At 51.5% G+C, this 13,825-nt stretch overlaps 1 protein-coding gene across 2 annotated transcripts in view; it reads left to right on the forward strand.

Moving 5' to 3' along the window:
• ELOVL1 (ELOVL fatty acid elongase 1) overlaps positions 1 to 13,825 on the forward strand; it is a 204,876-nt gene that overhangs the window by 48,581 nt on the left and 142,470 nt on the right. The window lies entirely within an intron of this gene.

The following is a 13,825-nucleotide window of genomic DNA, read 5'->3' on the forward strand; positions in this document are numbered from 1 at the left end:
TACTACTGCCCCTTGACTGCTGCGTGCGTTTGTGTTCGCGTCTGACTGAGGTACCTGGCTGTTCGTTGTCGTTTGCCTGGCTGTTGGTGGATTACACCGGGATAGGATGACGCTTTTAGTAATGGCTTGCTACAGACACATCTCTCTTTACCCTGCTCGTGATGGGTTGAAATCCCAGCAGGGCTGAGTCAGCCTTTCATTTTTCAGAGGTTGGTAAAACGAGTCCCCTGGGGTAACAGGAGCACCTGTCATTAACCCCCAGAGCACAGTGTTCCCTGGGCAGATGTTTGCTGTTATATATTTCACCCCTTAAATATTTATAGAGCGGGGTCACGTGGCCCTCCTATGAAGCCTTGGTATTAATCTCTGGTTATCTCACACTGCCCGGCCTTTGGGTTGCCCCGCCCCCTCTTTCTGGTTTGTCTGGGTCTACAAATGGGTCTTTACCTGTAGGCCTAGCCTTTAAAAACCCTTTAGTTGAAGAGATGTTTGGGTGATGGCTCAACCTCAGATAAGAGGCCAACCCACATCTCCCCGGCATCCACAGCTGATGACCCCCCTGCCCTCCCCCTTGCCAGTGTCCGGTGGGTGCAGCTTGCGCACATATATCTCCTGTAGGGTGGGAGGCCTTAGCTGTGCGTCAGAGCGCACAAGTGGGTCTCCCTGGGGGCCTTGGAGCCAGTGTCCAACGTTGGCACTGGAAGCCCCTGGGCGCTCGTGCACCCGTGGTGTGTGCCCTGCACAGCCTCGTGACTACTTGGGAGTGTGTGGGGGGCGGGGGGAGGGCAGTACCCTGACGTCTCATGTGCTCTCATACTTATGTGAGGATTGAAAATGGAGCTTGGACTTTTGAAAAACAACCTTCAAAAAACATTTTCGAAAGTCGCAATTTTAATCTGCTGCAATCTGTATATTCGATAGCTGTGTTCAGCCTGTACACTAGCCTGTCCCATTTTTGTCAGTTTTATTCAAAATATCTACTGCGAAAGGCACGGGCCGGCATGTGATCTGAGCCCTCCCCCAAACTGTGTGGACTTTCGTTAATTATTTGTTAACGTTTTCTGCAGACTGAACGTACTCATGGGGGAACGAGGCGGCAGAACTGCCCACTGCCTGGCCTGCTTATCTGCCCTCAGTTTGGCAAAAAGGTTTAGTTGGAAAAATGTCGTTAAACAGGTTTGGTGCCCATTGGGATGAGCAAATGTGACATGACTCCCCCACCCACTACGCAATAAAAGAAGAAAAAAAAAGAAACTGTCCCTTCCTGTGGTAGCTCAGCGAATGTATTTTGCACATTCACAGCAGCACAGAGGGCTTTTGTGGTGTGAGCCATCGCTGCTGAGTGACCCAACGGGTTTAAGGCTTTTACTCCCCACTGTCACCACTGTTATGTTCAGGGATCCCCCCCCCCTTGCAGACAAGAAAGGGGGTGAACGCTGCTGGTGGGGCAGGAAGGGGGTTCTTTAAGGGGTGAACGCTGCTGGCGGGGCAGGAAGGTGGTTCTTTAAGGGGTGAACGCTGCTGGCGGGTCGGAAGGGGGTTCCTTAAGGGGTGAATGCTGCTGGCGTGGCGGAAGGCGGTTCTTTAAGGGGTGAACGCTGCTGGTGGGGCCGGAAGGGAGTTCCTGCCCTGCTGCTGGCGGGGCAGGAAGGGGGTGAACGCTGCTGGTGGGGCAGGAAGGGGGTGAATGCTGCTGGTGGGGCAGGAAGGGGGTGAACGCTGCTGGCGGGGCAGGAAGAGGGTGAACGCTGCTGGCGGGGCATGAAGGTGGTTCTGCAAGGGGGTGAACGCTGCTGGCAGGGCAAGAATGGGGTTCTTTAAGGGGTGAACGCTGCTGGTGGGCAGGTAGGGGGTTCTTTAAGGGGTAAAAGTTGCTCGGTGAACGCTACTGGGGGACCGGAAGGTGGTTCTGCAAGGGGGTGAATGCTGCTGGCGGGGCAGGAAGGGGGTGAATGCTGCTGGCGGGGCAGGAAGGGGGGTGAACGCTGCTGGCAGGGCAGGAAGGGGGTTCTTTAAGGGGTGAACGCGGCTGGCGGGGCCGGAAGAGGGTGAGCGTTGCTGGCGGGGCCGGAAGAGGGTGAGCGTTGCTGGCGGGGCCGGAAGAGGGTGAGCATTGCTGGCGGCGCAGGAAGAGGGTGAGCGTTGCTGGCGGGGCAGGAAGAGGGTGAGCGTTGCTGGCAGGTCAAGAAAGGGGGTTCTTGAAGGGGGTGAACACTGCTGGTGGGCAGCAATGGGGTTCTTTAAGGGGTGAACGCTGCTGGGGAGGCCGGAAGGTGGTTCTGCAAGGGGGTGAACGCTGCTTGTGGGGCAGGAAGGAGGTTCTTTAACGGGTGAACGCTGCTGGCTGCCCCCAGACCCGAGCCGTCTGCAGGGCGATCAATCCTGGTGTGAAGAGCATGGAGCCTCCTCTGAACTACACCATGTTGTACCCACTCTTGTTGAAGAGTCCCCAGCCGATGTAATGGTGGGGGTGTAAAGTGATGCTACATAAGCCGGGTTTGGTGGCTTAGTAGGCTGTAGGGGCTTGTGTTCAACCTCATGGTCGCAGGTTCAAATCCCGTCAGGTCCACTCAGCCTTCCTTCTCGGTTCGATAAAATGAGTACCGTTGAGTTGGGTAACAATAAATTTCTGTTGTTCTGTGCCAAAATATCCTTGGGTGACCGTGCGCGTTACAAATGCATGTTATGTTGTTACATGCACCCCCATCCCCCAAAAAAAACCTTAATTCCTTACATGCAATTCAAACGGGTTGGATTGAAAGATGTATTGTTTCCATGATTTTATTGTCACTACATCAACATGCTCTCCCCTCAATGCAGTGAGCACAGCCCCACAGCGCCCTCTCCCCTGTGACACAAAAGCTCCCTCAGAACTGCTCCCCTCCAACCCTGCCTCCTTAAAGGGTGGATAGGGATTACTGACGTCAGAGCTGGGGCTGCACCACAGCCCGCCCCCACATTCGGTATCAGAGGCCGGCAATCACCCTGTCACCCAGAGCTCCTCCGCCGACCTCCCTGGTAATCATGAGGGGGTGTAAAAGCTGAAAACATGCACTCTGGTTCTGGGCAACTCCCAAATACGAACTGTTCACCTCAGAAAGGTGTGAGGACTGTGAGTTCAGGCGGGCCGTGGCTACCGGAAGCCAGTGTCTGTAGATGAACACTTGTGGACTGTTGAGTCATGGGATCCAAGCTGTGTTCTGCACCACGTGTTATTGCCGCAGTGACTCAATTGTGGTAAATGCGGTTCCAGGGATTCAATATATACACTTTTTTTTTTTTTTTTTTTTTTTTTTTTTTACATCCGGGCAACTCAAAAAAAAGAAAATATGGTTCAGGGACACGTTCAACCTTGACAGACAACATGGCCCTTCCTACCTTAATTTTTATTACAGCTCATCTTGATATTAACGAGGCCCCCTGCAAGTACAACTCCTGCGTAGAATCCCATATTGACAAATGTGCACCCCTGCAGTGCAAATTATCCAGACCAATACCCTCTAGTCCTTGGTTCCCAAAATAACTTTACGAAGAAAGAAAGCTTATCACAAAGATGTGAGAGAATGGAAAATAGCGCCCGCTCACCTTAGTACGCATAAGCTACGCAAAGCGTGAAAGCAATACAAAGACCGAATCCTCGCCCCTGTGTGAGGTTGTCGTGCAGACTACAAACCCCTCCACCACTTCAGCTCCTAAGTCATCAGTGGCCCGCTACAACAACTTTGTGTATTTCTTTGATTAAAAAGGTCAGAGACATTAATGTTTTGCTACCCGCCAGCAACTCTCCAGAAACGGAGATTCAACCATGCAAGGCGCTGCATTCATTTTCATCTTTCTCCCCGATTTCTGAACAGGACCTACAGCGAACCATCTCCAAAGTAAAACCCTTGTACCGAATTCAGGATGCCATTCCAGGTTCTATTAGTAAATCTCCGGCCACATACCTACTTTCCATATGGACCAACATGGTAAACTACTCTCTTCAAGGCCTATTTCCCGATGACAAAAAGTCTTCACTCTCCTGAAAAAACAATATCTCGGTCTAGAGAACATGGAGTGCTACCACTAATCTCCCCACTCCCATTCTTAAGTCATTGAAAGTTGTGTTTGTCCCTCCTCGCTTCATACATTTAAATAAACCACCTTCTAGACACTCAGGTTTCCGTCACAGTACAGAAACGGTACAGAATCTGCGATCCTCCAAAAAATGATTCCCCCCCCCCCCTTTAGAATCCTCGACTCTGGTAACTCCTGCCTCCTGGCCCTCGACCTCTGCGCTTGACGCTACCAACCATATGGACCTGCTTCGTCCTCTAGAACAACGCCTGGGATGTGGAGGCACAGTCCTCAACTGGCTCTCATCATGCCTAACCAGCAGTTTCCCAAATTGTAAAAATGGGCAACTCGTTCTCTAGACCGTCGGCGTACATCAAGGGGGTCCCTCAAGGCTCAATCCTCTCCCCAACCCTCTATAACTTCTACCTAGAACTACTATGTGTGATTCTTAGAATCTCTGGGATTCTCTTCCACCTCTACGCTGATGACCACCAAATATATGTGACTATCCCATCCCCAGAAGACATTGCCCCCTTTTCAATCACGCTCCTAAAGTTCAAAACTGGATGTCTAACCACCATCTAAAACTCAGCCCAACTAAAACCGATTTTCTTTTTATTTCGCCTCTGAAAGCAAAAACTCCAGTGCAGAAATGGATGACTAATTTCCCACCCTGGATGGCTGCCCAGTCATTGTCTAGAGTGCTCGATCACTTGGTGGTATACTTGACAATCGTCTGTCTTCTCAGCCACGGCCAAAAGTGCATGAAACCAACGTGGGCAGCTTTGGGGCATCAGACAATTGATCCTGGGACAAGACCATCAAACAGTGGTGCCGTCTCTCGTTCTCTCCAGGCTGGTTTATGGAATTCCTCGTCTCGTAGGCATTTCCAAAGGTCAGCTAGGCCCACTGAGAGCAATACTACATGCAGCAGCTCACTTCCTTTTAGGTCTGAATAAATTTGACTGCATTTCCCCAGCCCTACTAAACTTCAGAGGCTTCCATGGGCTCAATTCAAAACCGCCTGCATTACACACAGCACCAGGATTGGCTGAGAGGGGTCTTTCCAGCAGTGATGGGCTGCCTGTTCCGGTGAGTGTAGGCGCCAGAACGGACCCGAGGTGGCGCGGACCCGGACCTGCTCGGGTAGGATTTTAGGACGGATCAAGTCTGGTTCCCCAGCCGATCCCTTTCCCCCCCGTTCCTGTGCTAAAATGTTACCACTATTTGTTGATATCTTAACCACTGTTTTTAATCTGTCATTTAATCAAGCCATGTTCCCACAAAGGTGGAAATCAGCACAGGTTAAGCCTATCCTTAAAAAGCCCCTTGCCGACCCCAGTGTGCCTGCAAATTACCGTCCTATTTCCTTGCTTCCCTACTTTGGGAAGGTACTGGAGTTTTTAGTCAACAAACGTCTTACGGCTTATCTTGAAACCCATAAACGCCTTGATTCCTCCCAATCTGGCTTTCGCGCGGCTCATAGCACAGAGACCGCAGTCATTGAAGTAGTGGATAATATCAGGCTGGCCTTGGACCGTCGTGAATCTGCAATTCTGGTCCTTTTGGATCTGTCTGCAGCATTTGACACCATCTCCCAAAGTATTCTCAAACATCGTCTGTGGGAGATTGGTGTCAGAGGGAGGGCCCTGGACTGGTTCGAGAGTTATCTGGCAGACCGTTTCACAACGGTTTCCGTGGACGGGATCGTCTCCCGCTCATATTCAGTAACAGTGGGGGTCCCGCAGGGCTCTATTCTCAGCCCCATGCTGTTTAATGTATATCTAACACCTCTAGCCAATATCATCAGGTCCTATGGTTTTGACACACTATCATATGCCGATGATACCCAGCTGCTAGTGACTTGTGACCCTGACCAGTCTGATATTCAAACCCGTTTTAAGAGCTGCTTGATTCGTATCAATGACTGGATGAATCTAAATAGGCTCCAACTGAACGGTGGGAAGACGGAGGTTATTTTATTTGGGAAAGCCGAGCAGCTATGGACCTGCGCTTGGTGGCCATCAGAGCTGGGCGTATGTCCCTCTCCCAAGCTTGCAGTCCGCAATCTGAGCATCATGATTGATAACTGTCGTTGAAGACCCATATAAATCAAGTGCTTGGGACCTGTTTTGGGATTATGCGTATGCTACGTAAGATCTTTAAATGGCTACCCATAGAAGCAAGGAAACCCTTGGTCCAGGGTCTTATTATTAGTCGCCTGGACTACGGCAATGCCCTGTTCACTGCACTCAATCAGGACTTACTCTCCAAGCTTCAAATCCTTCAGAATACGGCCGCCAGACTTGTTCTGAATCTTCCCTCCCGTACTCCCTCGGCCCCCACCCTAAAAACTTTGCACTGGCTCTCGATTCGCCAAAGAGGGCGTTTTAAAATCCTAAGTCTCACGCATAAGATAATGCATGGCACTGGTCCACTATACCTGGCAAAAAAACTTCAATGGTATGTCCCTGGACGCCGTCCGCGGTCCAGCTCCAGACTTTTTCTTGTCCAACCTCGCATCCGGACAGTCCGTAATGGAGGTCGATCCTTTTCATACTTAGCCCCTTTGCTATGGAATAAACTTCCATTAGATCTGCTCTCCATATCGGACCATCTACTCTTTCGTAGAAAGTTGAAGAATTGGCTTTTCTCTCAATAAATGTTGTCACATGAGCACTTTCAGTCACTCTCCGGTTCTCTTTGTCTTGGTTGCTAGCGCCCTGAGACCTTTGGTGATTTGTGCGCTTTGACATTTGACAAGTCTCTACAGAGAGGCCAAAAGGAAAGCCCTTGGCCACAGGGCCCTTTTCATAAAACAAACAGCAATTCTCAGCGTGTTTTTTTGGCAGAAACGTGCTGACCCCTGCCACTTTCAGAATGCAATGTATTCCCTGTGCAGCTATGGCCCTTTTAACTGTAATAAGCGATTTCACCTTGCCATGCATTTTTATTTTTTTCTGTTTTGGTTTCCTCAATGTGTAGGAAGGGGCCTTCTGGTATTTGTATAACCTCTGGGCGCTTTAAATCACCGTGGCTGTGTCAGTCTGCGCGTTTATATCTTGGGAGCACCATTGATTCCACGACAGTTTAACGCTGTAATCGTGGGTGTGTGCCACACCTTTTTCCAGCTCCTTAGACTACTTAACTCACAAGCACTGTGTATGTGACTGCGCATCTTGCATAGGTAATGTCTGCAGTTTCTTGGAGAATCAAGGGTAGTACACAAATAGAAAATGGAGTCATTTGGCACATGTTTCAGAACTGATTTAATGCCCTATGTTAACTCTAGTTCTGCTGTGCTTGTCTGACTTCCTAGTAGAGGAGTGTTCCAAAAACATGCTTGCTCCTAAAACAGCAAGCATTGAAAATGCAATAGGTCTCGCCTTTGATTAAGTTAAAGCCGTTTGCTTTGCTAATGGTGGTGTTGGAGAAGCAAATGGCTTGAACTTCATGAAAGGCGAGACCGATTGCATTTTTAATGCTTGTTAATTCTGTTTTGTGGCCTTGTTTGGCAAGTGTCTACTGCCATAGAGGCGCAGTGTTGTTCCCTGCTTGGGCGTGCGTATGAATTCGCTTTACTCTGATGTTTTAATCCACAGGGTTTTTTCCTGACGTAGGCTTTCCTAAAGCTTCAACAACCATGCTGGGCGGTGACCGCAGCATCTAGGAAGCAGTGCTTTGATCTGCATGGCATTTAGGTGCAGCACAAACTTGGCCTTCGGTGTCCTTTTCATAACCGCTTTGAGCAGACATCTTGGCTCCGCTGTTGCAGACGGCTCAGGGGGAAGGGCTCAGGGGGAAGGGCTCAGGGGGAAGGGCTCAGGGGAAGGGCTCAGCCTCTATACTGAGGGAACTCGAGGGGTTGTATCACTGTGGGATATTTTCTCTGGCATCTGGGGGTGACCCCGACGTCCAACTACTACCAAACACTCCCTCCAAGCCGGTCCTATTGGCTTCGCAAATGCTTGTTTTACTTCTAGCTTTCAAGGCAAGATGCAGGCAGGATGCCATGGATTTCTGACCCGGGAAGGGGGGTGGGGGAGTGTCCATGGTCAGAAGCAGACCCTGTTCTGTGCGTTTTCAATATTGTACCTCAGAAGAGTGTTCTAGAATAGAATCATTGCCGTGTCCGTCTAGCTCCTTCTCTTACAAGCCACATTCACTCGCCTCTTGGCGCTGTTTGAGATTTTTGCCTCAAGTTCCCCCCTCCGGTGCACAAGGCCAGGTATGCCACATGCATCATTAAGCTGCATTATATCGACGCTCACCTGTTCATTTTTGCATTAGCCCGTCTGTCCCATTCCGTTAAAGCCTAATTTACATGAACTGCAGCCTCTTTGACATTTGAGCTAGCCCTGGCCTCTTTGACATTTGAGCTAGCCCTGGCCTCTTTGACATTTGAGCTAGCCCTGGCCTCTTTGACGTTAGCGCTAGCCCTGGCCTCTTTGACGTTGGCGCTAGCCCCTGGCCTCTTTGAGGTTGGCGCTGGCTAGCCCCTGGCCTCTTTGAGGTTGGCGCTGGCTAGCCCTGGCCTCTTTGAGGTTGGCGCTGGCTAGCCCTGGCCTCTTTGAGGTTGGCGCTGGCTAGCCCTGGCCTCTTTGAGGTTGGCGCTGGCTAGCCCTGGCCTCTTTGAGGTTGGCGCTGGCTAGCCCTGGCCTCTTTGAGGTTGGCGCTGGCTAGCCCTGGCCTCTTTGATGTTGGCGCTAGCCCAGGCCTCTTTGATGTTGGTGCTAGCCCTGGCCTCTTTGAGGTTGGCGCTGGCTAGCCCTGGCCTCTTTGACATTTGAGCTAGCCCTGTCCTCTTTGACATTTGAGCTAGCCCTGGCCTCTATGACGTCGGCGCTAGCCCAGGCCTCTTTGATGTTGGCGCTTGCCCTGGCCTCTTTGAGGTTGGCGCTGGCTAGCCCTGGCCTCTTTGAGGTTGGCGCTGGCTAGCCCTGGCCTCTTTGAGGTTGGCGCTGGCTAGCCCTGGCCTCTTTGAGGTTGGCGCTGGCTAGCCCTGGCCTCTTTGAGGTTGGCGCTGGCTAGCCCTGGCCTCTTTGAGGTTGGCGCTGGCTAGCCCTGGCCTCTTTGAGGTTGGCGCTGGCTAGCCCTGGCCTCTTTGAGGTTGGCGCTGGCTAGCCCTGGCCTCTTTGAGGTTGGCGCTGGCTAGCCCTGGCCTCTTTGAGGTTGGCGCTGGCTAGCCCTGGCCTCTTGGAGGTTGGCGCTGGCTAGCCCTGGCCTCTTGGAGGTTGGCGCTGGCTAGCCCTGGCCTCTTTGAGGTTGGCGCTGGCTAGCCCTGGCCTCTTTGAGGTTGGCGCTGGCTAGCCCTGGCCTCTTTGAGGTTGGCGGTAGCTAGCCCTGGCCTCTTTGAGGTTGGCGGTAGCTAGCCCTGGCCTCTTTGAGGTTGGCGCTGGCTAGCCCTGGCCTCTTTGAGGTTGGTGGTAGCTAGCCCTGGCCTCTTTGAGGTTGGCGCTGGCTAGCCCTGGCCTCTTTGAGGTTGGCGCTGGCTAGCCCTGGCCTCTTTGAGGTTGGCGCTGGCTAGCCCTGGCCTCTTTGAGGTTGGCGGTAGCTAGCCCTGGCCTCTTTGAGGTTGGCGGTAGCTAGCCCTGGCCTCTTTGAGGTTGGCGCTGGCTAGCCCTGGCCTCTTTGAGGTTGGTGGTAGCTAGCCCTGGCCTTCAGCCCAGTAATTATTCTGCATCGATCTTATTGGTACATCCAAGATTTTTAAGCTAATTTCACATATTATAGTCTGGTCGGGAATTGAGTTTTGCTAATGTGTTATTAATAATGTTTGTTTAGCAGTTTAATTCGGTTTATGTGGAACTATATAAACGTATATATTTTAAATATTTTAAAAATGTGATTACAAATGCTGCATGCGTTTTTGGGAAATGTATACGGCTCCCCCTAGAGCTGCCCCTTAAGTTTCTTCACGACTTCCCAAAAGCAAATAACTTCTTTAAGTTTCATTTTCATTCTCCCAGACTTGAATGCCCTCCTCTTCCAGCTCTGCAGAAGGGCACAGGGATTGCCACTCCCTAGCTGCTTCCAAGGTCCCTTTTATTCGCATAAACCCAAGTTTTGTTGGTGGTTGTGAAAGCTTCAGTGATGTCCCAGTGTAACATGACTTGTGCCTCCTTATGGCGTCCACGAAGGTTTCTTTCTTTACAATACAAATATCTATGTAATCAAACGTGCCTACAAATGTAATCGTGGGGGCTGTTCACACCCAAAATCGACATGTTTGCGTCCTTGCTGTGAATTGTCGCCTTTTGATGACGCTTTGCTGTGACGTGCTCGGCATGCAAGGATGCCTTACTCTGCGAGTAAGGGGGTTGGTTGATGAGGGAATTGGAGCTCTGTTTACCCCCTACCTTTCCTGGCCTCCCACCGACGCTCCTTCTCCGTACTTGAACGCAGTATGTGTGAATACACAACCATGTCGGTCCTTCATCTGTCTGTGCACGACATCCGGTCACTGGAGGCTGCTTGTCATATTTGTGTATCTTTTATTGTAACCACAAAACCTTGTTACAGCATCAAGAGTTTGTGTCCAGCGATGACCTCCAATGCCATGTCAAGATCCAAGCCTGTTCGTCTAGATGGTGGTCGTGTTGACCAGACCCACCCCACTTCCACGGCTCTGGCCTGGTGCGCCTGCCTCGTCCATGAATCTACTTCCGAAGGATGCCTTGTGCTTCAACTGAAACCGCCCATTAGTTGGACTTTGTAAAAACGTTTGGGTGCCGTCTGTCGGAGAGCTAGCTTTGCAACTGGACAAACCCCTGTGTCTTCATAACTCTCTGGGTCAGTCGAGCTCTAAGAGGCACCAGAAACCCTGCTCCAAACGGATACTCCGCGTATCTGGAGTACTAGTTTGACCTCAGATGTGCTCCAGCCAGGTGTGGCCCTGGCGCTTTCCTGGTCTGTAACTGGGCTCCAAACGGGTACTCCGCGTATCTGGAGGACTCGTTTGACCTCAGATGTGCTCCAGCCAGGTGTGGCCCTGGCGCTTTCCTGGTCTGTAACTGGGCTCCAAACGGATACTCCGTGTATCTGGAGGACTCGTTTGACCTCAGATGTGCTCCAGCCAGGTGTGGCCCTGGCGCTTTCCTGGTCTGTAACTGGGCTCCAAATGGGTACTCCGCGTATCTGGAGGACTCGTTTGACCTCAGATGTGCTCCAGCCAGGTGTGGCCCTGGCGCTTTCCTGGTCTGTAACTGGGCTCCAAACGGATACTCCGTGTATCTGGAGGACTCGTTTGACCTCAGATGTGCCCCAGCCAGGTGTGACCCTGGCGCTTTCCTGGTCTGTAACTGGGCTCCAAACGGGTACTCCGCGTATCTGGAGTACTCGTTTGACCTCAGATGTGCTCCAGCCAGGTGTGGCCCCGGCGCTTTCCTGGTCTGTAACTGGGTTCAACAGTGCATTTCATGCCCCACACAGTAGCGCTCCCCCTGGGGGGTTCCGAGGCTCCCACTCGCCGGCCTCGACCAGGTTGGTGTTACCAAAGCAAAGTGTTCAGACCTCTGAGGAGATGCCGCTTCGGCAGCCATCGGCCACTGTAGGAAGTTCAAAGTGGAACAAGGCACCGGACGCCTCCTGTCCCCTGTATTTCTTTAATGTGTTCCTGTCAAAGCTTCATTTCATCTTGTGGACTCCGTTACCGAAGCCGATGCCCCCCTCTTGGTACTTGTATTGTGTTCCCAGTGGCCCTTCTGGAAGGATCTAATGTGATGTTCATTGTAAGTTCATTTTCAGCTGGTTTAACTTTAATCACCTGAGATGTAATTCAGACAAATCAGAAATGATTTTTTTTTGGCGGCGCACCAGTTGAAAACTGGCGTGACTGGTGGCCTTCAAACATGTCTCCGCCCTCAGACCTAGCTACCACAGTCAAGAACCTGGGGGTGAAACTTGATAATAAGCTTTCCATGAATGCCCAGGTTCAGTCTGTGGTAGGCACCTGCTTTGGCTTACTCAGGATGATGCGAAACTTTCTTCCATTGCTTTCTCAGTCACACAGAAAGACAGTTGTCCAGGCTTTGGTACTATCTCGCCTTGACTATGCGAATGTTTTGTATCTCGGTTTGCCTGAATATCTCCTGAATCGCCTCCAGGTGGTTCAAAATGCTGCTGCTCGGGCGATCTATCTGGCCGATCGCCGCACTCATACGACCCCTCTTCTGAGAACTCTGCACTGGCTCCCGGTACGCAAGAGGATTCTCTTTAAAGCTTTGGTACTGGCTTTTAAGGCCTCCCATAATATTGGCGCACCGTATTTAAGGGATCGCTGCCAATATTATGTACCTTCACGTTTGCTACGATCCTCTACTGCCCAACGACTCTGTACTCCCAGGTTTTTTCTTTCCCGTCAGGGTGGCCGTACCTTTCAGGTACTGGCGTCCGCCCTATGGAATAATCTTCCTTCTGACTTACGCCAGGAATCTGATCTCTTGCTTTTTCGTCAGAAGCTAAAAACATCACTGTTTCCTTGACTTGGGTCTGTGATTTATGTTTGTTGAATATCTTGTTGCGGGTTCTACGATCAGCGCCGGGACACTCTCGGGAGTAGCCGTGCGCTTAACAAATACCCAGTAACATTAACATTAACATTAACAAGTGCTGTCACCCTACAATAGCAAACCCTTTCATTAGCCGTGCCCTCGGTGTGTCCTGTGGAGAGCTCCTGCCCGCCCCACCCTCTTACCCAGGATCCTCATGCAGGCTTTGCAGAATGACCCTCGGGTCTGACCATGGTGCTCTGTACACTCTGCCACATCCGCCTCGCGAGGTGGAGGCTGCCCGGGTTGGACCAGTGCAGAGCCCCGCTGTGTGGGATGCCTCATGCCCCATCCTCAGTTTGTCTCCTCAAAGCCTTGGTTGTTCCGCCACCTGTGAGGGGGAACAAATCAAATTTCATTAAGGTCCTTGACGACAAACTGTATCATTGCACCCCAAGATGACGACTAGCGCTTCCAAAGCCGGGGGCCCCCAGGCTTGCTTCTTGGAAGGGGGTTGCGTCTCTCATCCTGTATCTGTTGACAGCATTTGAGCGGGCTCAGTGTGAGCCCTGTCGTGCAAGGGGGATGGGTGAAGAGAACGGCGGTGCCGGCATCGACCATGGCAAAAGTATGGCGGTCGAGCCGGCCCCCTCAAGACCAGGAGGCAAGCCTGTTGCGCACTTTGGTGACGCGACAGGCGCGCCTCCTCGCCAATTGGTCCCGGCCCGGGGGCGTGACCCGGAAGTGATTGGAATCATTTCCGGGTCACACGACTGGACAACGCCAGGCCGGTAAGAACCGGCCTGGCATACAAATGGCATACAAATGGATAAAAGGCTGGGGAGCACAGGAGTCCCCAGCCTGCCACCTCAGCCTCGCTAGGATGCTGTAATTTGATTTTCCCACCCACCATCCCCTAGGAGCAAGTTTGTTTGTTATGCTTATGAGTGAGTATTACTGGTTTAGATGTATATGGGTCATAAGATGTATATTCGTGATTGTGTTCAATATCAACTTGTTACGTCCACAGGTCACCAATCTTCGTATTTAAGGCTATTCTTTGGTCAGGTGGTAAGGTCATGATTGGTGAGCAGTAAATTTAAGGTCCTTAGAGGGCGGCGCCATTCTTGAGTGGGGTCACCCAAGTGGGAGGGACAAGTGGTCTCTCCTAGAACTCCAGGGGCAGTTGGGTGCGGGGGAGGAGGGAGTCACGCTTTCTCTAGGCTGGTTGACCACCCTGCACGTGCACAACGGTGCCAGTAAATGGCGCAGAACTGCAA

The sequence above is a fragment of the Triturus cristatus genome, chromosome 4_2 (genome assembly GCF_964204655.1).
Source record: "Triturus cristatus chromosome 4_2, aTriCri1.1, whole genome shotgun sequence".
In the NCBI taxonomy this organism is placed as follows: domain Eukaryota; kingdom Metazoa; phylum Chordata; class Amphibia; order Caudata; family Salamandridae; genus Triturus; species Triturus cristatus.